This window comes from Coturnix japonica, chromosome 4, assembly GCF_001577835.2.
Source record: "Coturnix japonica isolate 7356 chromosome 4, Coturnix japonica 2.1, whole genome shotgun sequence".
NCBI classification, from domain to species: Eukaryota; Metazoa; Chordata; class Aves; order Galliformes; family Phasianidae; genus Coturnix; species Coturnix japonica.
The window spans coordinates 7,384,785-7,409,969 of NC_029519.1; the positions used below are offsets into that span (position 1 = coordinate 7,384,785).

General features: G+C 35.0%; 1 long non-coding RNA gene across 1 annotated transcript in view; it reads left to right on the forward strand.

The window, feature by feature from the left end:
• Positions 1 to 3,268: 3,268 nt before the first annotated feature.
• Positions 3,269 to 25,185, forward strand: part of LOC107312663 — a 29,422-nt gene continuing 7,505 nt past the window's right edge. The window contains exons 1-2 of the long non-coding RNA XR_001554539.2: positions 3,269 to 3,369; positions 22,053 to 22,116. This is a non-coding gene — a long non-coding RNA (uncharacterized LOC107312663). The remainder of the gene's footprint in view (positions 3,370 to 22,052; positions 22,117 to 25,185) is intronic.

Sequence of the window (25,185 nt, forward strand, 5' to 3'; positions counted from 1 at the left end):
TGGTTCCCAGCCCTAGTGGATCCACACTGCATACTTGAGATAAAACATAACTAATTTCTTTGATTAGATTGGAGGGGTTGAGTGCACCCCTGCCTGCTTGGATTGATTCCTTGGAAAGAATTCTAGATTTGTAAAGGAGTACTTTACAGCCTGATCTCTTTCGGACATGGTTTCAGAGTGTCACTTGGAATCAGTAGCCCATGCTGTGGGACACCTCCATATAACATGCATTCAGCTAAAAGAGATTTTGAAATGATTTGTCCAAACATGCATATTGCATTACAACAAGAAGGTTAACAAAGAAGTAGTGAGGTAAACTGCTCTGGATAAATCCTGAAACTTTATATTTTTACATTGGTGTCATGCCTTGTGAGTACAATTCATGCTGCTTTGTTTTATTTTGATGCAACATGAATGAAATATCTTTTGTGTATGAAATTTAGACCTTTTTTTGCAGTTTTATATTTAAAAATGAAGGCTTAAAGCTTAGACATTTATTACTCTGTTAGGAAAAAGGACCCGTTTTAATTATGGCACTGTTATAACAATGATTTAATTGAATTCTTGCTCTGTTCACATTAAATCTTTGTCAAGAGCTACAGCGTTGTGGAATATTAATGTTGCACATATTTTTTTTATTCACACTTCATAGTCTAATGATAGACTTAAAGTAGAAAAAACTGTTTCAGTTAATTCTTTTCATGGTTTGGGAGAATATTCTTGGGGGGGAAAAAAAAAGGGAAAAAAAAAGAAGAAAAAGCACTTGAGCACATCTATACTTGCTCTTTTTTTTTTTCTTCTTCTTCTTTTTTCAAGTATGCTTAGAATGGATGCATAATCCACACATGCAAAGTATAAATTGTTTTACATTCATTTTTATAGTACCTATTTTTAAATATGGTAAAGCCTTAGACCTCTGTTTAAGATAAGGCCATAGTATAACAAAATATGGGAAAATAGAGAAGATAGTTATGGAATAAATTACTAGGCAGAAATCTACCTTGAGAAGAGAGGGCTTGGGTGATTTTAATCTGTGTAAATACCTGAAGAGTAAGATGACATCTACAGAGATGACAGAGTTAGGCTCTTTTTGTAGAACTGTAGAACTGTAGTGATAGGACAAGAGACAATGAAGCTTCCTTCTGACGCTTTAGACTGTGAGGATGCCTGAGCACTAGACCAGGCTACTGAGAAAGATTACGGATGCTGTCCCCTTGGAGGCAACCAGCTCTAGGTGGCCCTGGGTTGGATCAGAGGAGGCTGAACGGTCCATTCCAACCTCAGGCATTCTGGGATGCAGTGACATCCACTGCACACCTTCAGCCCTGGACCATGTGGTCCATAGTGAAAAGCCACACAGGATGAAGGAGAGCAAGGTGGCGACAATATAGTCTCTAAGACAAGTTTTACATTTGGAACGGAGCTCCTTTCCCTGATGACAGCACCCTGTGCTTTCTGAAGCAGCAGCAGGAAGGATGCTGAACTATATAGAATCATTAACGTACTTAAATTTATTAACTGCATATTTTCCCTTGTGAAATGATGACTTGTAAACTGTAACTATCTAATGTGATAAAAGTTTTCAGAAGACACCTATATCTGCTGTTCTCCTTTTATTTATTTCTAAAACATAATTATTGTTGTAGGCCACAATAGGCAATTCATCCTGTTCCCACCAAAATCCCCACAGCTTTATTGATTCTTCTGAACCTTCTCAAACACTGTACACAGCCAGTCAATAGAGTGATGATAGCAATCAATGGAAAGTATAATAAAATAATAAACTTGGCTGAGAGCAGCACTGGTACACTCAGACCTCAGAACTTAACCTGCAAACTACCTTTACAATTTGACAGGCCCTTTCTGTAGTAAAGGTTTCTCCAGTAAATCTGGGACTGGGCACATAACTGTTGCTTGGAAAATGTAGGGCATGCACTCAGTCTTGTTTTTTAAACACTGAGATAACAACATGCTTCCTTGTAGGTCTCTGAAAGCACTGAACGTGACTCCAATGTATTTATTTCTCTTTCTGTACTGTAAATTAAAAAAAAATTCCCCAGGAATTGTCACTTAATGTAAAACACAAAGTGAATGATGTCATAAAACAAGCAGCTGCCAGGATTTGCATGCTTCAGTTTCCTTTTTTGAGCTCTAACCAAATGGGTCTAAAATCTGAAGATTTAATTTCCATTAATGAATTATCAGTGTCTAAGATGTTTTAACATATACATAACACATCATAAACTAACTTGTATTTGTTTTCTGTTCTTGTATAAAAAATAAACAAGCTCAATCTTTGCCAAATGACTCAGTAAAAATAACTCTTGCAGGTAGAAACATGACTAGATTGGAAATAAAATCTGCATCTGTTTGTAAGGCATTAGAAAGCACTGTAAAACATCATTTACATTAGATATGGTAATGACTTGTACATGTAGTACTATTTGGGTATTTTCCTAAGAATAATATTTCAATGTACAGCAGATATTTCAATGTAATTGAAGTATGGAACTGACTCCAACCTAGGAGGTAAAGACTGTATGTGTTGCACAGGTGCACAGAATATTACAGCAACTACTTACAGTCTCTTTCAATGGAGGTAACAATTAAGAAGTCAGAGCTGTTGTCTTATAATGAATAACATATATAATGCATTTTATAATGTTTAAAATGCTTTGTTCTGTGATTATATTGTATCCTACATTTTTCTTCTTCTGGCTTTCTATCAGCAACATCATTTTCTCATGAGCTTTGTGAACTGAGTACCTTAGTATAATGTGCAAATTACTGCCCTTGAGCTGCAGATTGAATCTTAAAGCAAATGTAAACAGCTGAATTGGCAGCAATGGTTTGAAAGAAAAAAGGCTTTGCTAGGATTCTGCATACTAGTATTTTCTCTAACCATATGTAACTTCAATTAAGGAACTCTTTATAGGGACAATCAAAAAGATGTGCAATAGCCAGGAAGAACTGTAAAACTGACAAGCTGTATCTGACCCTCAGCACACAGGGACACTTCTCAACTTCTGACTGTGGGTTTATAAATGGCTCCCAACTTTATGCTGGGAGAATACCCAAGTTTGGACCCACTTTCAGACTTTCTCACACTGACAGTTTTTTGTGTGTTATTTTTTGATTTATTTTTTTTCTTTTTTTTTCTTTTTTCCCATGAAACAGTGTCATTGGCTGCAATGAAAGCACAGCTGACTGCATTTCCCCTGCTCAGCTGATTAGGAAACCTGGGCCAAAGACCATGGCCATACTCCATGTGCCTCTATAAAAGCTACGGTAGATGTGGGAGCAGCTGGTCTTTGTTCTCTTTGTAGCTATGCAGGTATCTGATGATCTGTGAAGGAGCAGTGTGTAAAGGTCAGTGAAGTTATTATGTTTCTGTGAATCAAATGGGTTTTCTTCACATATGTATGAATCTATAGCAAATTCTCCTGTAGCCTTATATGTTAGTAATTATTGACTAGGATGTGGTACAGCTGTAGTTTTATTGCCTCATTAGAGGAAATTCTTCCACTCTGGTGCTTCCAAAGATGTTTTGAGTCACATCCCAAAATACTCATGTTATGCACTAGAAGATAGATTGGGTGATTGCTTCCTTTCTTATGGGAAAAGTGTTTTGAGTACCTTAAATATTTTCAGTCTCATGGTAGCTACAGGCAGTGTAACATCAGTGCTTAGGGGGTTTTGGTGTGTGGGTAGAGAGTGTGCTGCATCAATGCTATTCATCATCCGTGAAGAGTTTGCTTCAGCAGTTGATAGTGCCTCAACATTTGCAGTGTGGGCGTATCTATGTACATATGCACAAATATATATATACATACAACAGGAATAATTTCCTTTTATTGCTGGAAGGCAGCCAGAACTTAGATGAGATGTGGTGACTGCTAAGTAGTGGACAGAAATGTTGGATAAGTGGAGAGGAGGGAAAAAAAAAAAAGAGGGGCATGTGACAAGTTATGCGCAAGAGGTTTTGGTTGTGATGTATATTAATGACCTACATTGGCTTTGTCTGAATTACATGGGCTTCATATATTAGTACTGGCAGAAATGGCAGTGAATACTTAACACGAGTCAGAACTTTTACACTTCTATGTTTCATATTCAATATATCTTTTGAAGTGTGTTATTCATCGTACCAAAAGTGATATAAACAAATGCTGCTCTGCAGGCTGCTGTTTACTCTCCAAGAGGAATTTTAAGAGCAAACCTTCCTTCCTTGACATACCACAGTGACAAATTACAGCTAATACTTTCTACATTCAGTAGGAAAAGAACATAACAGTGGTAAGGATTTATATAGTAGAGAGCAATGTGGTATATGTAACTGGCTGGCATTTTTAGTGCCCTGCCTTGATTTGAGACAGCTTTAGCAATACATAGCTTATCTTCTTTGTCCTTGACTGTTGCAAGATATGTTCTTTTTCTTTATTTGTTTGTTTGTTTGCTTGTGTAAAAAAAGCCACAAAGGATGTATTTATAACAAGTCACGTGATGCTTAAAACAAATCTCAAATATAAGTAAGGAAAACAAAGGGAAAGAGTGGAAACTATGAATCAAAATATTGTAAATGCTATTTTATGAATACTTAGGTAAGTTTATTTGAAATCTGTTACAAGATCTATAAGATTGATATACAACATTCATTTGGTAGTCTTCTCTTAGACTGCCTTTTGAAAATGTGGAACTGTCTTCAAAATTGTTCATCCCAGGGTAATGGTATCAGATCTTAAAGAAGTAATGTCAGAAAAGCAAGAGAAATTCTGAATCTTAAGACCATTTTAGAAATGAAAGAATCTGATTCTAATCAAGTGTGGTTTTTCTCATCACCATACTTGTGTTCAGCTGTGGAAGATGCTGATGGTGTTTCCATTAAAATCAGCTGGGCTATTTGCAGAAAGTACAGCAAAAACAATAAACGTTGCTTGTGAGAAGTAAGAAGTAGAAACTTAAGGATCACAAGCTAGTCTCTAAAGCTGTCTACCTGCCTGACCCAAACCAACAAACAAAGAAAAGTTATATAACATTGAAAGGAATAACTGTGACATAAAGTTGAATTTATGAGGAAAGGACTACCTTGGTTGCAGATATTAGCAAAGGTAATTAAAGCATGTTCCTGCTTATGATACTTATCCAGATACAGTCTGTTTCAGCAATAAACCTTTTCCATGTTTGACAAGCTCTTTTAGGAGACAAGAATGATTATGAGGCTTTGTTAATAGGGATTACAATTAAATATTTAAATTCTTTTCCAACATGGCAATACCCTGGAACTTCTACCTTCTTTGACTTGAAATGGTTCTTTTCCATTTTTTTTCCCATTATTTTTTCCAAGGCAGAAAACTTTTTTGAAATCTGTGGGGTTTTCTTTTTGTTTGTTTGGTTTCTTTTTTTTCCCTGGAGAAGCTGTTCTTTTAATGATATGTTTGAAAACACAAAATGCTTTCCTTCAGTGCTTTACAGATAACCTGCTATTTGAATGTCTAACAGTACTCTACCTGGCAAATGGTGGATCAGATTAGAAGACAACTTTGGACTGTCTTCTAGGATCGCCTAAGTTTTAAATAAACATTCCTTAAGGTGAAGGTAAATAAACAAACATGTAACAGAGAATGTCTGCTTTTTGTAAAAGTGTCTGTTTTTTGGTTTTTTTTTCTTTTTTCCTACCTTTCTTACTAGATTAATCTTGTTAAAACTTGGACAAGGAGTTGCTATAGGCTTTACTCTCTTCAAGTTGTTTCTTAGAAAGCTACTAATCTGTAGGTGATTTAAAACTAAGCACCCTTACTAGACTATGGAAAGGCCATTTTTTCAAGCAAGAATTGTTAACGTGAATTAAGATGAACCGTACAAAAGCTGTTTTGTGGAATGATTTCTCTTTAGGAAGGTAACACTTTATTAACCTGCAGGTATTAGTTGGAGGGTATTGTTTCTTGAAAATATTTCACATTAGAATTTCATATAGGTTGTTTTATTTATTTTTTTTTCACTCTGAATACAGTGACATACTACAATACATCCTATTTTGTTTTTGAAGTTTCGAATAACTTCATTGGCACAATATTGATTTCCCATACCTCACTGCGACTTCTTGCCATAGTAGGTTTATAAACATAGCATTCCTTGGCTTCTTGGGCTGTATAATTTTTCATGAACATCACAAATTGATAAAATAACACTTAGTCATTATGGATTGCATATTTAAGCTTCTGAATAAGTTTAATTTCTTAACGCAGAATAAGAAAGTTTCATCATATTTAAGATGGAAGTGTGTGTGGGGGGGGGGGGGGGGGGGGAAGCTCAGAAAAATCAGAAGAAACAAACAGCTGAGTTTGGGAGTTTTATCTCAGAGGAGTTTTCAGTTAAAGTGAAAACCCTTCTGTGTGTGTCTCCTTTTGATGTAGAATATATTTTAGGTCATTGAAGGTTTCCAGCACTTTGAAGCATCTGATCATACTGATTACTGCTGAAAATGTTGGCTAAACAAACCTGTTCAACATATCACTTTGACAAGAGACAGTGCTAGCCTGCAATCAAGACCGTAATGAGTGATTCATTTGTTCCCTTCTCCCTGGGCTTACCCATCATTACATGTTCATTAAGTAATAATTGTCACTGATTGACAGGCTTTTGTATGGATGATGGTAAAAGAAAAAGGGCTATTAAACCTTCTCTGGGTAAATCAAATGCATGCCACAAACAATAAGGTACGTTAATGAGAAGTATTAAACTAAGGATAGTTATATTAGGGACCACTTCCTTTCTTTTCCTTTTCTTTGTTTAAAGTCAAGTGTATGATATCTTAGACTTTCAGAAATAAATGTATAACAACATAAAACAGAACCATGGCCCATGAAATGCTATGCTTTTCAAGAATTCTGACCCTCAAGAGTAGATGGTCGTAACTTACTATAATAGGAAAATTTGTTTGGAGGCTCTCAGATGTGTTTTATAAATAGTGTGTAGATTAGTTGAAGTAACAAGACAAGAGTGTATCATAAAATTCCAAGCCAAATCAGGTTTCTCATGGATCACTTGTGGAAAGTCCTTGTATGAATATTTAAAAGATCAAAGCAGCTTCTTTCAATTGGATGTTATTTGAATTATGATGTTTCAAATGCAAATTTTTTATTATATTGAGTAAATGTAGAAACCCTAGGATGATCCCTGTACAGGGAGATTGCACAGAAGGGGCCCCCTGTACATGTCTGGAGGAGGAGGAACCTCGCTTGAATTCCATAGAAATTAAAGAACCTTAAATAAAAAGCACCTTAAATAAACTACCTTACATTCTGACTCTCGTGAGTCTGAGTGCTGTTGTGCAGGTCAATATATTCACCCATATTATATTGAAAAACTTATGTAGGAAAATATTTTGGAGTCTATTTGATCTGCTAACATCATATAAGATGAGATTGCCAAAAACCCTTGTGAAGAGTGATGTGCATTTAGAAATAAGATGCAGTTACTTTCAGAATACATTCACTCTTAGGTATGCTGGTGTCCAGACAACTATGCATTGAGATATTATTCCCTGCATCTGAAGTAGGAATAGCTCTATTAGTTATTTTAGTAGATCCTGCAAGCTGTATATTCATGTCAAGATAGAATTACTGAATATTTTCTCTCACAGTGCCTGTATTTGTTTCTGATTTATAGCATAACATTTATTTGTTCACGTTTCTTTTGACTTCTTTTACTATGTTTCATCTGATAGGTAGGTATGTGCTGCTGTTGGGCTAAATGTCATTAGCTGTCTAGCAAATGTGATGTGTTTGGAGCACAGATTGTCTCCTTTTCTTTTGATTGTAGTATCAAATCTCCTGCAATCAATCTTTTATTTAAAAAAAAAGAAATGCCTTTTGTTGATTTTTTAGACTGAAAGGTCAAGAAGACACTTAATGAGAGCTAAAGATGGAGCAAAAAACACATGAAAAGTCCTCTGGGAAAATAGAAGATGTTTAATTAAGTGTACTGATTGCAGTAGTTTTACAGTCTCAGAAAACACTGTCTTGGGTTACTGCTTTAAAAATACAGCTTTAATTATTATGCCAGCTAAGGAAACTACCGTAGGGTGAATTCTGCCAGTGCTTTCCCATTGATTGCTACAGAAATCTAATACTGCAGTATTTTCTCTGCCTCTGCTAGCACAACTGGCTCAGAATATCTACTGTAACTGCTTATAATTCAGAAGCTGTATGGACAAAAGTTTGTAGTCTGCATCTCAGTCCAAAGCAGTGGTTGTTGAAAGCTGGATAATTATTTTCAAGTTATAAAAATGAAAATGTTCTGAAGTATTCCTATCTGTAGTAAGAACACAGATACTAAATTTTGGATATTCTTAAGTGAAAGCTCAGTGATTTTTACAAAGAAAAAATCTTGTTCAGGAGCAGGAATGAGGAAACAATGTCAGAATTTACTCGGGAGGTGAGAAAATAACATTTGTCTTTTGTATATTAACTTTAGATGATCAATATTTAAAGTTTGACAGCTAGAAAATATTCTTTCAGATTTGCCTTCATTATTTTTGAAACTAACCACTGAGAAACATTCAGTGGAAGAGAAAGAAGTATTTCATTCCAGTTTGAACCTATATTTGACCTACCGTTAATTAAAACAAACAACGAAAAATGAATTTAAAAGACTGTCAGCAGTAAGAAGGATAGATGAGTTATGGTTTGTTTTCAATGGAAATTAAGCATGCAAACACTTATAGCCACATATTTTTACAACTGTGGCATTAAATTAATATAACTAAAAATTTCTGATTTGCTACCAAGTGTCGGTAAAGTGTTTTTTCCAGGAAGCCTCTGAACAGTGCTGCCCCTCTGAAAGTTATACCTCTTATTTTATGATGTTGGCCCACAATATCAGGGGTGGATATTGGTGGTATGTCAGTAGAGGCTCAATTTTCCCACAAATATCGCATTACATTTGGTTGTTGTGATACATATGGCTGCAGAGGGGTGGTGTGGCGTGGCAAAATGACACCTAATTTGGAAGTGTGTATGAAGTCAATGGGTGGTATTGAATTATGATGTGTAAAAAAAAAAAACAAAAAAAAACCCCAAAAACTGCACCCATTGGCATTCATCAGCGCTTTCTAAATTTTTATGGAGACCAAACAGTGGATATGACCACAGTGAGAGAGCGGGTACTGTGTTTCGGCAGTGGTGATGCTGGTGTGGATTTTTACGGACACAGCATTCAGTCTCTTGTTCATCATTTGCTAAAATCCATAGCTAATTGCATTGCCTGTGTTGAAAAATAGCATTTTGTAGCTGAGAATTTGCTCTACCAAACAGTGTTATTGTGCTGCTTATGTCTGTTGTAGCTTCCATGAAATAGACAGGGGATGTTAAAATCTGTGCTAATAGTAATAGAAAATCTTCTGGGAAGAAGTTACTGTGTGTGAGTCAAGTTGCTTAAATATTTGGGTGTCGTGTCTAAGCCAGTCTTTTAAACATTCTTTCAGTAGTTGAAGGAAGAAACAGCTGTGACAAGAGAGCTGTGGGCTGCCTTGCCAGCCCATACCACTTTAGGGTTAATGTGGCAGAGGTACACAGCTTAAGCTTAAGCTTGGCAATTGTGATATCAGGACTGAGTATATTCTGTCAGGGCAGGGAAAAAACAAAAACAAAAACCTTTTCATCAAATCAGTTCATACAATGAAGATGTCTTGCATTTAAATGAGTTGGCTGTCAAGCCTAATAGATACTGAGATTTTGGTATTCGGCCTGCTTTTCAAGTCTGGTGCAATAATCAAAATGCATTACTTTTGTTTAATTTGAATAAGTAAAAAGGAGCCATTTCTACACTCCCAATTTCATTATCAGACCTGTAAGAGTTTGTAAACTCAACTTTTCGGATTTAATTAATTAGGAACCCATACTGAGTGTTTTACAGAAGGTAGAAATCCTCCTTTTGTTTTCAATTTCAATGAGGAGATTAAAATAATTAAGTACTGATTAGCCTTAGGTTGACCTTTACTAACAAACCTGCTTATGAAATTGGCAAACTTCCACATTTTCTTCCTTTCCTGGAATCAACTTAATATGCTACTTACTACACAGCACAAAAGGGCAATGCTTTAATCACCCTGTAAGCAAGGAATTTATTTATTTATTTATTTATTTATTGACCTGCTCATTGGCCTGGGACATTTCAGAACTCTTTTCTGCCTCCTTCATTGCCATAAATAGTAAATAATGAATTATCCTAAGGACAAAAGTGGTAGCTTATTCACGTGTAGGACAACATTGTCCTTGGTCTTTGAGAGCACCTTATTTTCCCCCAGTGCATTAAACAATGTGCTCTAATATAATTCACCCTGTAATAGCAGCATCATGTTGAAAGGATGTAAAATGGCACATTACATTAAAACCTCTTGAAATATCTTCAAAAACATGAGATATATGCATGAACGCTTACCTAGCCCAGCAATATCTAATCTTCAGTGATGTAAAACATTGTAACTAGTAATAGTCTCCAGTCTTGTTTTTGTTGCAGTAGTGACAGTTAAGTATCAACAGTCTTCAAACAGGAGGAATTAGCAGAATATTCAATAATGATTAGTGTGGAAAATTGCTCAGAGAAAGATATTCAATGTACTGAAGCATTGTTGTAGTGAAATGAAAACTGTTCTGAGATCACAAATTTCTCCCAGCAATTGATGCTGTAAACTTGAAGCTTCTCTAGTCATCTGCTGAGACCATAAATTTGTTTAGCCCTATCTCAGGATCTTCCCAGCAAGTTTTATTAATTTTTCTTACTTGTTTTTCTTTACCTCTTTAAGTCTGTTAATTTGTTACTTCCTAATGCAGTAAGGCTGTAATTAGTGCTCTTAAAATTTCTTTCATCTGGATTTTCAATATATATATGTGTGTGTGTGTGTTCATATTTCTCTTGCTCTGCAATACGTTTGCAGTAACGTTAGTCATCTTTCCCGCCTGGGCAGTGTGCAAACATTTCTGCTCATAGCATTGACTTCATGTAATGCTCCAGGCTGACATTTTTCAGAAGACTGCTGATCAGTGACAACAGGGTTCTTATCAATGTTTTGATGACCTTAGTTCTATACTACCAAAACCACAGGCCTCCCCTGTATAATCTTATTAATACTGATGAGCTCATTGTCTCTCTAGGACTTCTTATGAAGTTTTGCTTCTTTACTTGCTAGGAAGTATTTTAGTCTCCACAACTTTGAGCGTGTCAGTTCTTACCTCAACTCTAAGCCTCACTGGGATTAAAAGACTAGACATTTCTGTCTCTACTACACAGAAAATTTTATATATTGCATTAAGAATTCAGTAGAACAGGGAGTAGAATTTGTATCTATTCCTCTCCAGGGTAATGCTGTAACCATTGGGCTACAGGGTAATTTTACTTGTGCATTTCTGTCCTAGAAAGTACTTGTTTGGGGAAAGATTCAGAGTGATGGACTGAGAGCAACTCCATTAATCTCCCTTCTGGTATTTACTAAGAAATAGGGGCAATTGAAATGGCAGCCCCTATTTCTGTGGCAAATAAGGCTTGTACTGAGTGGAGAAATAACCCAAAAGTCAGTCAACTAGGATGGGACTTAATGAATATTCAGCTTATGAAGCCCTTTGACTTCCAGGTCTGTAATGATTCTTTAATTTCATGAGAGTAAATAACAGCTGTAGACAGCTTGAGGCTACCTGAGCTTATTTTAGTAAACAAAACTACCACTGGCAACAAGATGTTGGAGGAGATCTCATTCTCAGTTTAGATATGATTGCTCTGTCTTGATACTGCAGTGGTGTTCAGATTTTTTTAGTTTTACATGACCAAAGAAACTTTCTGTGCTCATTTCATTTAATGCTTCCATAAAATGTATCCTAAAACACATTCCTGTAGTGTATTCCCTTATTTGGAAAAAGGGAAGAACAGATAGGATTACAAACAAAAAAGTTTGTAAGCTGATGGCATTTAGGTTCATTCTGAAGTATTATGTTACAAAGTTGAACATAATTTCCCTTAAAAAAATAAAAAAGAAAAATAAAAAGAAAAAAAAAAAAAAAGAAAGGAAAAAAAAGGAACTTTCTAAACTATATCAAACTTCTATAGAAAGAGAACAGTACAAGCACAGCCTCTAGATATATACCATGCTATGGGCAGGGTTTCAGAAATCTACTAAAGATACCTGAATATGTAGTACTGGTATTGCAGGCAGTTCCAGAACCCCTAGGATAGTACAAATAAGGAGGATCCTATGTTTCTTATCTTTTTGTTTTGTCTAGTTATCAACTTTTGATTGCAGCCAGAAGTGTGGCAGAAAATAAAAAATGGACCTTTGGTCTGACTGGCAAAATGTACTCTAATTATTTTTCTTATCAGCCCTAATGCAAGTATCACAGCTGCAGCCTTCCAGCTTGTTTGGTTACTTTTGCCAAAAATTGTCTTCAGACCTTACTGAGCTGCATTAAATTTTGGCTCAGGACAGTACATTTTTTTCTTTCAGTCCAGTTCTCTAAATAGTAGTCATGAAAATCAACAACTGTGAATCTCTCTATCATTCCATCAGTATCTGAATGATTCCTCTGCACTGATGGGAATTCTGAATTCTTAGATTTACTAACTTTTATGTAATGTGTGCCAACAAAACTATAAGCGATAAATCCATTGGTGAAGGTTCAGCTTCAGTATTATCTGAATAACATTTTTTGACTGTGCTTGGAGCCAAAGGAAAAGAAGCCCCTACATTCAGAATACTGTGCTTACTGTAAGTCATTGATATGTGTATTAAAATCCTACATAGTCACTGAAGAAACCACATGGTACCTCAAAAATTTTATTTAATATATTCATATCCATTTAAATGATGGAGTACAGGCAACTGTTTAGCAATACACTTTGTATTCAACAGAAGTATCCAAAATCACAGAAGACTGTTTTCATAATGTGAATAAACCTTTGGTATGCTGATTTTATATATGTGAGTGACAAAATTGTGATCTGCTTTCTCCCCATGGGACAGAACGATAATATATGATTCTGTCAGAACAAGATATGTAAATGAGGTCAATTAAACTTCAAGGGTGTTCAGGCACTTTGATAGAGTTTTCACTCTGCACCAAGTGAAATTTAAGATAAGTTTTTAAATAGTAGAAGCAAGTTCACTACCAGTTCTGATTAGGACTACTACCTTAGGAGTATCTGGAATTTTGGAACGAGAATGAAAAATCAGACTAGTTGAAGGGGGATCACAGGGGAGGGGGAAATTAAGCACAGAACAGACCTTACCTACCAGAAAAGATCCAGTTTCTCTATTGAACCTAGCAGAGATGACTGCAATGGAAGTTGGTTCAGCCCACTGAGTCACTAGAAAGGTAACGGTAAAAATATTGCTGTCAGATCAGAGCTGATCTAACTTACTGCGCGTGGAGGTTAGATCCAGTGCCAGAGACTCTCACTAGGCCTCTAGGATGCAGAGGAAGGAGTACTACTGGGCACATCTTGTAGTTCAACCAGGCGAAATCAGATAAAAAAAAAAATAGCATTCTTAGGAACCATGCTGGAGGATAAGGCCTGTTTTACAGGTAAAGCCTGCCTTAATAGAACCTTAATAGAAGTTTCACAGCTCTACATTTTGTTTTCATCAGATTACTTATATGTATATTATATGTAAGAATATCTTTGATTCTGAACAATGGCATCCATTTTGGTGAGTCTTTTTCTCCAAGGTTGATTGCAGAAAGTACATAATTGGGCCTCATCATTAATGGTATAATTTCATTCCATGATCTAATTGTACTGAGCAGCACTTAGTTAAATAGTCAGTAAAGGCAGATACAGAAGTGAACAATACTAAGCCAGAAAGATCTGATACTCTTCTAGGCTAAAAAATGTGAAATTTGACTTTGAGATCAATTAGGGGCATTTTTTAATAAATCTGCTTTGTAAACTGATATGTATGTAATGCTTTAATCCCTGAATTTTGGTGTATGCTACTCTTCTAGTAGAAGTTTTGTCTCAATTGAAAAATCCCAAAAAGTTAAGGCTTCTGTCAAATACTCTTTTTAGAGCTCTCACTTTTAAAGTATTTATCCACTCCACCAGAAGGAAGAAGGGTAACCTGCAGAAAATAGACTGTGACAGCTTGATTATTGATTTCTTTAAAAAGAGGAAGATGATAACAAAGGTTAGTTTACTACTGTCGGTATACTTCATAAATCTGTGACAAAACAGTTTTAACACCTAAACAATAGGAAAATCTGGTAGGGAGATTCATTACAATTTACATTAGTGTGATATGATTTGATCTTACAGCTGCATTCACAAAACACCTGAGCCATGACACTAATGACTGCATTCTCTGCTTGTTGATGCTAATGTTTATATTAATGAATCTGCTTTCCCTCTGATCACTTCTCTGAGAAGAGTAAAGGGAAGATATTATGTTTTCTGTTATAAGGCCATTTTTAAAAGAGTGAAATTGCATATAAAACCTATTAAAGCATTTTTATTTTTTTAGCAGCCATATGTCTCAGTAACTGACAAAAATGCCCCTGTTTATTCTCTAATAAGACCATCTTTAAAAAGAGTAGTTACGTACAAAAATGTGTTAATGCAGTCTTATTTTTTTGTTTTACCAACCATATGTCTCAGTAGCTGCCATCAGTGCCTTTTCACTTGCATATTTTATATTTCATGCTTAGTGTTTTCTAGATCTCAGGTATAAGCCTGCTATTATTGAGGGATGGAAAGGGGGAGGGAGAAAAATGGGACTCAGTAACTAAGAATTACACTTTGAACTTTTGTTCTATGTGAATTGTATGTGTTGAATACAGAAAAAAACTGTCAGTCTGCCTCAGAAAAGGCCAAAGACTGCATAAACTCCCTGATAAAATGTCTATCACATTCAGCTCAGGTGGTCATTTAAGATGGAGAAGCTGTATCAGCATAACAGTGTGAGGAAGCCCACCCACAGTTTGTGTGTCTGCACTGTGCTGATTGAGACACTGGGGAACTGAAAGTCATTCAGACACAGGCACTGAGGTTCATCAATTAGATATAAACCATTCAAACAAGTACAATGAAAACAAAGCTTTATGTAGCTAGACTCACATTTTGCTGTACGTTTTTTCCATGATTGCTTCTATTTCTCACCAAGAAAACTGGGAAAAATTGGAGCTAGAAAAATATTTTTAAGTAATTTATAAAACCCATAGGAATTTGTGCTTGTGCCTACCAACAGTATAGAGAAGGCACCAAAGCAGGATGCTCTCATCTATGTGATCTTTTTCTTTAACACAGCAGTTGAAGAGGTTTAGGAAATATTAAGATATTTTGTAGTACATAACGAATGACAGAAGGAATACATAATGAAAAACAGACTTGCCATAATATTTTAAAATGTGTTAATTGTCCTAATAATATTGCTAATTTCATGTCTGTGATTTTTTTTTTTCTGTAATCAGTATATATGGATGATTGAAATAATTACTAGTATGAATTCTGATATGACTGTGAAACAATTAGAAATGAAGAACAGTTGATATTTTTTTAAAAGTGTTGTGACATAAAACAATGAAATTCTTCTATCTGTAAAACAAATGGAGATTCTTTTTAAATTCTCTCTGCTGGTTTTCCTACCCTTGCAGTAATTTTATTAGTTTATAACACATTGCTCCCAGGATAGCAACAGATGGATCTGAATAGAAGATGGAATTTTAACAATAGTCTGTCATCAGTGACTGTTCCTGTAAGTGCTCTTTCCTTCATTCAGAAGTTAAATGGACTCTTAAAGCATGAGAAGGAATAAATATACAACTGATATTATATGAACATTATTAAGATAAAATATGCTAAGAATCAAATAATATGATTTACAATAATTTACTACAGTTGTTTGCTTAAATCTAAGAGGACACAGATCTCTTTTTAATGTCCTATGGACATCTGTCCACAGTATAGCATATTTCTTTACTACATTTCTGTCATAGAAAATTTTTGCTGTTACATTTAGCAGCAATGAGTAGTCACAGCAGTTGTTTTACTATGCATTAAACTATCTGTCATATATGAAAGCTGGTAATTTATCTACCTGAACCAAAGAATTGCTTTGCTCTCTGCACAGATGTGCATGCAAAATAAGCTATCATCACATAGCAAGCTGGTTCTCCTACCAGAAGGGGAGTAGTCTTTTGCCAAAACAGAAATGAAACTGAAATTGATAACATTACATTTCTTTGGTCTGAAATTATATTAGCAGAAGTACCTACTGGTTTATTTGAAGAAGTTTTTTATTTGAAGCCCACAAAGATCACCTATTTAAATATGTATTTTGCGTACGGCAAGGTGATGCATTATGGAAACACTGAGATTTCACAGAGAAGCCAGTTAGTTGAACACAATGCTTTTTTTTTTTTTTTTTTTTTCCCTGCCCATTTTCCTACTAACAAGAATAGCAATATTTCTGTCTACACATGCAATGCTAAACAGTTCATCAAAATGCAAGGAGCAGGTGCAGTACCTGGTGGCTTCTTTTTTTGGTGGGGAGATATAAATAGTTCTCTGAAATGACACTTATCCCATCAGGCCTGCTATCTAATGCTTATGACTGCTTTCATTTCAAAAGCATGTACTTCCTGCCTTAGTCTAAAGAATCCTGTTAGTTAAAAAACTACAAAACAACAGAAAAGCACGGGGTGTTTTAGGGTATATACTACTGAAGTGACTACTAAGATATAGAGACTGTCATGTAAGATCAGACTTTAGAAATATTATCGAACTTTAACTTATTATCATCCATTTACTTTTTTGTTCTTTTTTGCTTCGTAACTCATAGTGTTTTCAAAACTTTCTTTCTGATGCTTAGCTACACTCATTTCATTACAACTATGAAGGGTTTTATTGCCACTTGTGTGGGTAGAATTTTAGACCAACTTCACATTTCCAAGGTCACATCAGGAAGAGCTGAAAAAGAGAAATTAGAGGGCAATGAGAAAAGCCCATCAGTTTTAATTTAATCTTTTTAATGCAAACTATTGAATCGGTTGGGTTTATGGTCTGTAATCTGTGATGGCCACTAAAACAGAGCTTGTTTCTCCAGTCACACTTGATTCATTATTAGTAATTGAGTATCGGGAGAAAGTGGTATCTTCTAGACCTTTTGAGATTATCCTAGAATAAACCAGGTAATTACTTATCTAAACCAATGGAAAGAATCAGGCTAACATATCAACTAAGGACTGAAAAGAGAGCGTTAGAGATGTTCTGGGAATACAACTTAAGAATGTCTTATTGAAAGAGAAAGGAGCAATAAAACTCTTTTTGTTTGTATGTGTTTGGTGTGTCTGTTTTGTTTAACTTTTTCTAGCTTAGGTCCAGAACACAATAACCTATAAGCATTTAGAGATCAGTAGTACAAAGATTCTTGCTACAGAAAATCTTAGAAAATGCCCTTTCATGAGATGAAAAGGACAGAGTCTTTGACAGGGTCTGTTGTGATTGGACAAGAGGAAATGGTTTTATACTAAAAGAGGGTAGATTTTGACCAGATAAAAGAAAAAATGTATTATGGTAAGGGTGGGGAAGCACTGAAGTGGGTCTGCCCAGAGAGGGGATTGATGCTCCATCTCTGGAGACATGTAAGATCATGGATGGATGGGGCTCTGAGCTATATGATCAAGCTGTTGATGTTCCTGTCCATTGCAGGGAGTTGGTCTGGATAAACTTTAAGGGTCCTTTTCAACTCAAATTATTCTGTGATTAATAAAGTCTGAATCAGATACTGTAATTTACCTGGGACAGTAAGGCTGTGGAGAGACTGCTCTATTTTTTTCAGAATAAAGCTATGTTAGAGAAACATGGAGGGAGCTGCATAGAAAGAGTTGAAGTTATAGCTGTAATGAGACACAGTGAATATGTTACTTTTTGCAGTTCTTGAATAATGTAAAATAACACAAGTGGAGATGAAACTAATGCATACATATATTTTTTTCCATTTTTTTGTAGGGAGTTCTTTGAAAATGTCAGTGTACTATCATGACCTATCTTCTAAATTCATGCAGTCGGTATTATATGTGTAAATTAAACACTCTAAGATTGTATAGATTCTTTTTCCTATAATTCCTGATCCTTTTCGGGCCTGATACAAATATTAAAGGATTCAATGGAGTTGCGAGAGAACAAAAAAATTAGATGACAGAAAATCTATTGAGATCCCTGCTAGTCATTATCATACAGCATTTTATCTTTGTTTCACAGTAGAAATTGTTGACTTTTAGAAATAAAGTTGCTGTGGTGATGAATTATAAGCAGAGAACACTGTAGTTTTCCCAGTAGAAGACACTGAAGTAGAAGATTGCCTCTATTTTTTTTTTTCCAGTAAGAATGTTTGTTCTAGATTGAATCTACACCTAAGTTGATAGATTGTCATTACTTTATATATATAAATATATATATATATATAATATATATATATATAAAATTATTTTTTTTTGTACTGATTTCTCTAACTTTGTAATTCCGAGGAGAATGTGAATTGTGAAGGTGAATAAATACCTAATTGTCCCAAATGTGAAAGAATAAGATGCTAGAAATTCATTATTTGATATTTATACTTGTAAAATGGAAAAAAATAAAATTAAATTAAAAAATGCATTATATGGTTCTTACAGATACAATACCTTCAATTCCAATTTCTGGCTCTATTTTGATTAATTATTATCTGTATTAATCTTTCATTTTTGAGAATTTCTTTGAGAGCGCTCTTGTCATCTGCCCACAGAGTGGCTTCAATAACTAGTGCTTAGTTTCATTATAGATCCTTTCATGGTGCACAACCACATTCCCCACAGATACCACTGTTTCAGTTCACTCTCAACCAGGATTGTTGAAACACAGTGAAATAAATCACAGCAATGTTTTTAGTATTTGGTGCTTCTACATTCTATTTGATAATTTCTTTCTTCCACAAGTCCTAACTTTGTTTTAAATAGTCAAAACAATGAACCAAACTTATTTAAAAAAATAAATGAAAACCTGAAGTCTGAATTAGCTTTTGGGCAGGTGAAGTAGGTTTCAGTGGTTTGTACTATAGTGTATTTGTACCAGCTTTACACTGTATTGATTCCACTTCTAGAGATTTTACTGTTCCTTTTGAAAGGCCTGAATGCAATTTCCCTTAGTGAATACAGGCAGGTTCTCTAATCTGATATTTATTTATTTTTTTTCCCCATTTGTTCCTTCATCTTTCCTTTTCCATATCAGTAAGAGCAAGATGTTGCCCCCAATGAGCTGTTACCATGTTTGTCCTGTGCACATGCTAAAATTCTCTGTATAACTACAAACGTTCTGCTTCTATCTGAACACATTCTAATTTACTGCTATATTGACAGGATTCTTACTGCTTGGAGAAGTGCAGGGTTCAGGATCCATTTCATTGTATCGTACTATGGTTAGGATCAGATAGGCAGGATATTGTCTGCTGTAGCAGAAAACTCAGAATTTGTAAAAACGTTTCTGTTATAGCAAAGAAGTAGGATTTTGTCACAACCTTTAATTTCACTCATATTTTTCTGTGGAATATAAAGTAATGTTGTGAGTTTCTTTCTCAGCTAGACAACTGTCTAATGTTCTCACATATCTATGTTTGGAATTACTCTACACACCCTAGTATAATAACACAAAGGGACACTCTGAAGTATTACAGATCTCTACTAAAATACAGATGTGAAACTACTGCAGATTGAAAAACATAAACACCCTTTTTCCTCCCTCACAGAGGACAGTGTTGATATTCAGGCTTTCACCCTCAACAACAGTTATGAGAAAAGTATTTTCAGAAAAGTAATACTTCTTCCTACAACTGTCATTCTGAATGTTTATAGCAGCTAAAAGTATGAATGCAATTGAAATGCTCCTTAATTTTTCTTTCCCCATCCTTTTTACTTTTCTCCCTCACCGTGTTCAATCTCTTCCTTTCCTGCTCCAATCTCTTACAAGCTTATTTGATGATTCATTAAATTTAGAAACGCTACAAACTTTCATCTCAAGCTCATAAATAAAGTCAGCTTTAGAAGCATTATAGATGGGATTTAATATTGCTTATTAAGTCACATTTTCTCAATTCAAGGTTTTATTCTGGACTTGTTAGACTACTTCTTCCAAAGAGGTTAGGTAAATTGCAGTTATGTTTTCTATGTGGACAATGAGTTATAGATGTAGTGCTAAATTAAAACTTCCCTTTGTACCCAATCTCTTGATTCTATTTATGCAGTCAGTGAAAACTGAAGAAGTCATTTAGAATCAAAGGCAACTTTCTGTAGAAACTTGCATAGTAAACAGCAATCTGATATTTCTATACTTCTGTTGCATTTAAACAACACACTCCAGAAGCACATAAACACGCTGGAGCGCCTGTTGTCCACAAAGAATGGAGTGTGTCCTCTTCTGCATAATTCTACTCTTACCACAGTGTGACATGAATCCCTAAAGGGCAACTTCCCTTTTGGTTTTCCTCTCCCTTCATAGGGTCTAAAGTTATTCCTTCTGACTTTTATAGATGACAGAATTTCTACATTTAATAGATCTTTTGTTTTGTTTTGTTTTTTCCTTTCCCCATCTATTTCTCTGACCACCATATTTAAGACAGAGGAAAGGGAGATTTATTTTCCCTGCAAGCAAGAAGAATGGTGTTTTTACCAAGAAATCATGGTCTCTGAAAGATGAGAGTCCAGTGAGTCCCTAAATCTTCTAACTATCTGTATTTGTTATACAGCCTTTTATCTTATAGTAAGAGATTCTCTGAAGCCAAAACATAATGCTTGCTTTTTTTTTTTTTTTTTTTTTTTTTTGTCTTCTGAGAAGAGCTACATCTCCAGGAGACTTAATTTTCCTGTTTTATAGAATGAAGTCAATTTATTCAGTTATGACTGATACCTTATTTAAATCTGAAGTGGGTAAACAATCTGGAATCTCTACTAATGATAGTTAGGTGCACAAATCTGCTTGGTCATGAAAATCTGTAGATGCAGAGCCCAAATTGCTGGAAAATAAGTAAGTGTAGATTAGATATTCTACAGCTACAAACTGTTTGGTAACAGTGTCATTTTTCCTTAGAGAGAAGATAATGCATTTTTGTTCTTAAGGATATTAAAGGTCTCTAATGATTCTTCAAAAATAATATAGGGCAGCTAATTATCTCCTGTAAATGGTCTCATTTCAGCTTCGTTGAAGTACATGGCACTACTACCAGTGAGAAGAAAGGAAAAAAAAATATCCCAGATGTTGTTGACCATGACAAATGCATATTTATTAGTGGTTTTTCAGTCAACTACTTTGATTATATTAAAAACAAAAATTCTCTGCAAGAAAGTGACATTACAGAAGAGGAAATGACCCTTTGTAGTATCCTAGTAATCAGGAGAGATCTTGTGTTCTGATTTTTATTACAGTTATTAGGCCTGGCTCAACATATTACTACTGGATCCTGAATACTTAATGAGAAAAAAAAAAAAAAAAAAAGGAAGAGGATTTGAAAATACAGGGAAGAGGAGATAGGTGAATGAAATTCATTTACTTTTGTATCTTACTGTGAGTAACTTTGTATGTTTAAAAGAGGCAATCTGCCATTTCCCTGCTCAACTCTGAAGTCATGCTCAAATCCTGTCAAATGAATTAATTCCATACAAAGTAAATTAAAATATGCCCTTCCATAGCCTCAGTCAGCAGAAAGCCATCAAGTAGCATGTAAACTATCTTTAATAAGAATGAGTTCTGCATTCTTGCTGACTTTGTGTCTTGTGTTTAATTTTCTGTCTTTAGCAACCATGTATTTCCTCAGGAAAATATTTGAGCAAAAATGCACAGGAGAGCTGACCTGTACACGAGTTATTTTACAAACACATGAGAATTTAACAAGTAGAATATAGTCAGTGAAGCCCTCTGGAGGTTACTCAAAGTTGAGTGCTGCTATACAATATTTTTTAGAGTATCGCCAAACAACTAGTATGTGGTGCACATAAAATGAAGACAAATTTCTCTTCACTTTCTTTGCTGTTTTTCATTGATAGTGTCTTTAGGAAAAGACAGTGAGAGAAAGTGAGAAGACAGTTCTCCTGACAGATAAGAATTAAGGTAAGCACCACCAAGAAGTCATTTTTTGTTCTACTCTTTTAGTAGAGTTGTTTGCTTTAGTAATAAAACTTTTGGATTCTGTCCTTTCACAAACAGTGACTGTAGCATCAGATATAAAAATATTTATGATGCTTTTTTCTTTCAAACAAAAGCTGACATTTTTTTCACAGGCAGCACGGAGCCTGAATAAACCAAACTATATTCTGTACATGACAACAGTACCTAATGTTACTGCTATGCTGACATTTGCCTAGCTGTTATCCAATATAAACATTTGATAATACCTGATTATTATATAACCAGAATTACGTATGGCCTAATGAGTAAATTTGTGTTACTATTAAAATATTGCTAACATTATGTAAAATAACAACATGAGTTGGTTGGCTCTTGATGTTAGGAAAAGAAGCAATACTAATAAATCTAACTGCAAGGGATAAACTTTTTTTTTTTTTTTTTATTCTTTTCCCCTAACTAAATCTCATTATAACAAGTTTGAGCTCTGTACAGCTTTAGGAGATGCTATCATGAATACATCCCAATTTATCCTCTAAAACTGGCTAATTTACATTTGTATGCAAGATGCAGAAAAAGATTTCACAAAATACACACACCCAAGAATAGGATAGATAGCACTTAATCTTACATGCATTATTTATAGTCTTCATTTGGCTTTTAATCTGTGTATATTTTGTGAATTGTCATGGACTGATATCTCTGGAGCATCCAGTTTGCTCTACATGCAGAAAACAGAAGAACTGCAGAGCAGCAGTGTATTGGGAGAAGAATATTGTAAGCTTTTCAGGATCAAGGGAGAAGTTAGGAATATAATGAAGCATTCAACCTCTGAGTAACAGGAGACAAATTTGCTCCAAATCAAATGAAAATTTCTCAGCAAGACGAGAGTCTTTCTGTACAAATATCAATCATTATATATTAGAGGCTTGATTTCCCTCAGTCTTTGCAGAGATTCCTAAGCACTTAGGGTGTGATCTTGAAGATGGCCTCTTGTGGTTTTGTGCTTTTGCGGCACCTAGTTAAGTAATAAGGTTTGAAGTGTTGTTTTCACGTGGGCTGAGTTGCTCTGGGTTTTATTCAATTTCAATTATTGTATGTCACAAAGTCACAATTTATTTTTTTTTTCCTCACAAAACATGTCTGTCTGTTCTCAGTCAACTATGCCCTCAGCAAACCTGTCTTGTAATTAAGCTATTGAATGACCCTAAAGACTACTTGAAAATCCTAAATAATAAGTATGACATTTATTTAACATAATTAAAAATAAAAGTAAGCTATTTCCCCTCAAAATCACATGCCTTTTATTTGAAACTGCCCTTAAATGCTGTTTAGATCTAAGGAAATGAAATGGAAAATTCTGCAGTTTTTTTTACTAAATCTGGCAGTCTTCCAAATATACAGCCCAAAGCCAAATATTCATTTTAGCCATATTTTGTTTGGAAAAGATGCTTTGAGGAAATTAGTGTGGTTTAATTCTGGAACTCTTTAATAATTTATGGTTGCTGAAGTTGATTAGAATAAATATTGTGTATTTGAAACATACTAGACTTGTCTGTATTAACATGCAGTTAGCATACACTTAAAGATGGAGTCAAGTAACTCCAGTACTAAGAAACTGTAACAACCATTCAGACACCAGTATTGATTTAAAGCACTCTTTTTGTCCTATTATTCTTCATCATGATTATGTGAAATTTTTTTCATACTTCTGAGAAATTCAATCAACATTCAAATCAAATAATCAAAATGCATGCCCAGAAGTTGATTTGAAGAAGGTAACAGGCTAAAAGGAAAACTACCTATCATCTGCTTTGCAGAGATGGTAGATAGTCAAATCGCCCTGTTTTCCACCATCATTTGGCAGATTTGTCTGCCCAAGAAATGCATACCAAGGCCATTTCCCAAGATGTCACTGAACAGCGTACACTTTTGGCTGCTGGCTTTGGTTTTCTTTCCGTCCTCAAACTGTTCTCATATAAAACCATGCAAGTTACATTTTTCCTCCTCCATCTCATTTTCTTCCCATGACTCTCAACCCTGTCCTACTGAACAGAGGGAGTGTGAACACAGTTGTGTGGCACTTAGCAGTTGGTGTAAAGCCACGATCTGAGATCAGTCACTTCTGCAAAAGACTGAGTCAAACTCTGTCACATAAACAGAAAAATGAAGATGACTATCTGAATGCCGCAGAGTGATCCTAGCTGTCATTTGATATCCAGGTCCAAAGAAAAGTCTGAAGAAAAGATTTCTTCCTCTTTTTTTCCTCTTATTTGCCCCAAAATTTTTGGATTGAATATTTATAAGTTGTAATTATAATAGCTGTTACAGACTTCCTACAGCCAGAGCTGTACAGCTGAAGCCCTGGCAAATGCTGGTTTCAGTTCTCTGAACAGTCGGAGGTGGCTGTATAACACACACAGTACATTTTGCAAGTTCTGGTGCCTGGTTAAGTTCATTCTGAGGACTGCTGATCTAAGTCTTCCAGTGCTCTCATCATCACATTGGTCAGCCGTGACTTATCAGTACTTCTGTGGAAATTAATAATTCCTAAGTAAAATAGATGTGACTTTCTTATATTCAAAAATATGTAACAGGAAAGGCAAATTCAGTAATCTACTCCAGTAGGTAGAGTCCAGTTTTCATTTCAACATTATACTCAAACTTTAGTTATTAAGGTTCCATTCTGTCAGGGGGGTTGTGCCTTTGTGTATACATGCTTATGAATAAAATGCAGTGCAAGTAAAAATGACTTAAACATGCTTTGTTTTGAACATGTGAATACGCTGAACATATTTGTTTAAAGCACTATTCTATACTGGTCTAGCAGCATTTTAAGGAATTCCATTTTTGCAGGAAACAAACTAATTCAACTGAGAATAGCATAAAACCAGCAATGCTATCAGGACAAAATAGGGCTCTTATCTCAGAGGGATTGATTGATTGATAGTCATTTCATGGAAACAGTTATTTTTAGAAATTCAAATTAGTTTCCATTAACACGACTGCTTTTAATTATATAAAAAAATAGATTTGTTGAAATTGAAAGTGAGA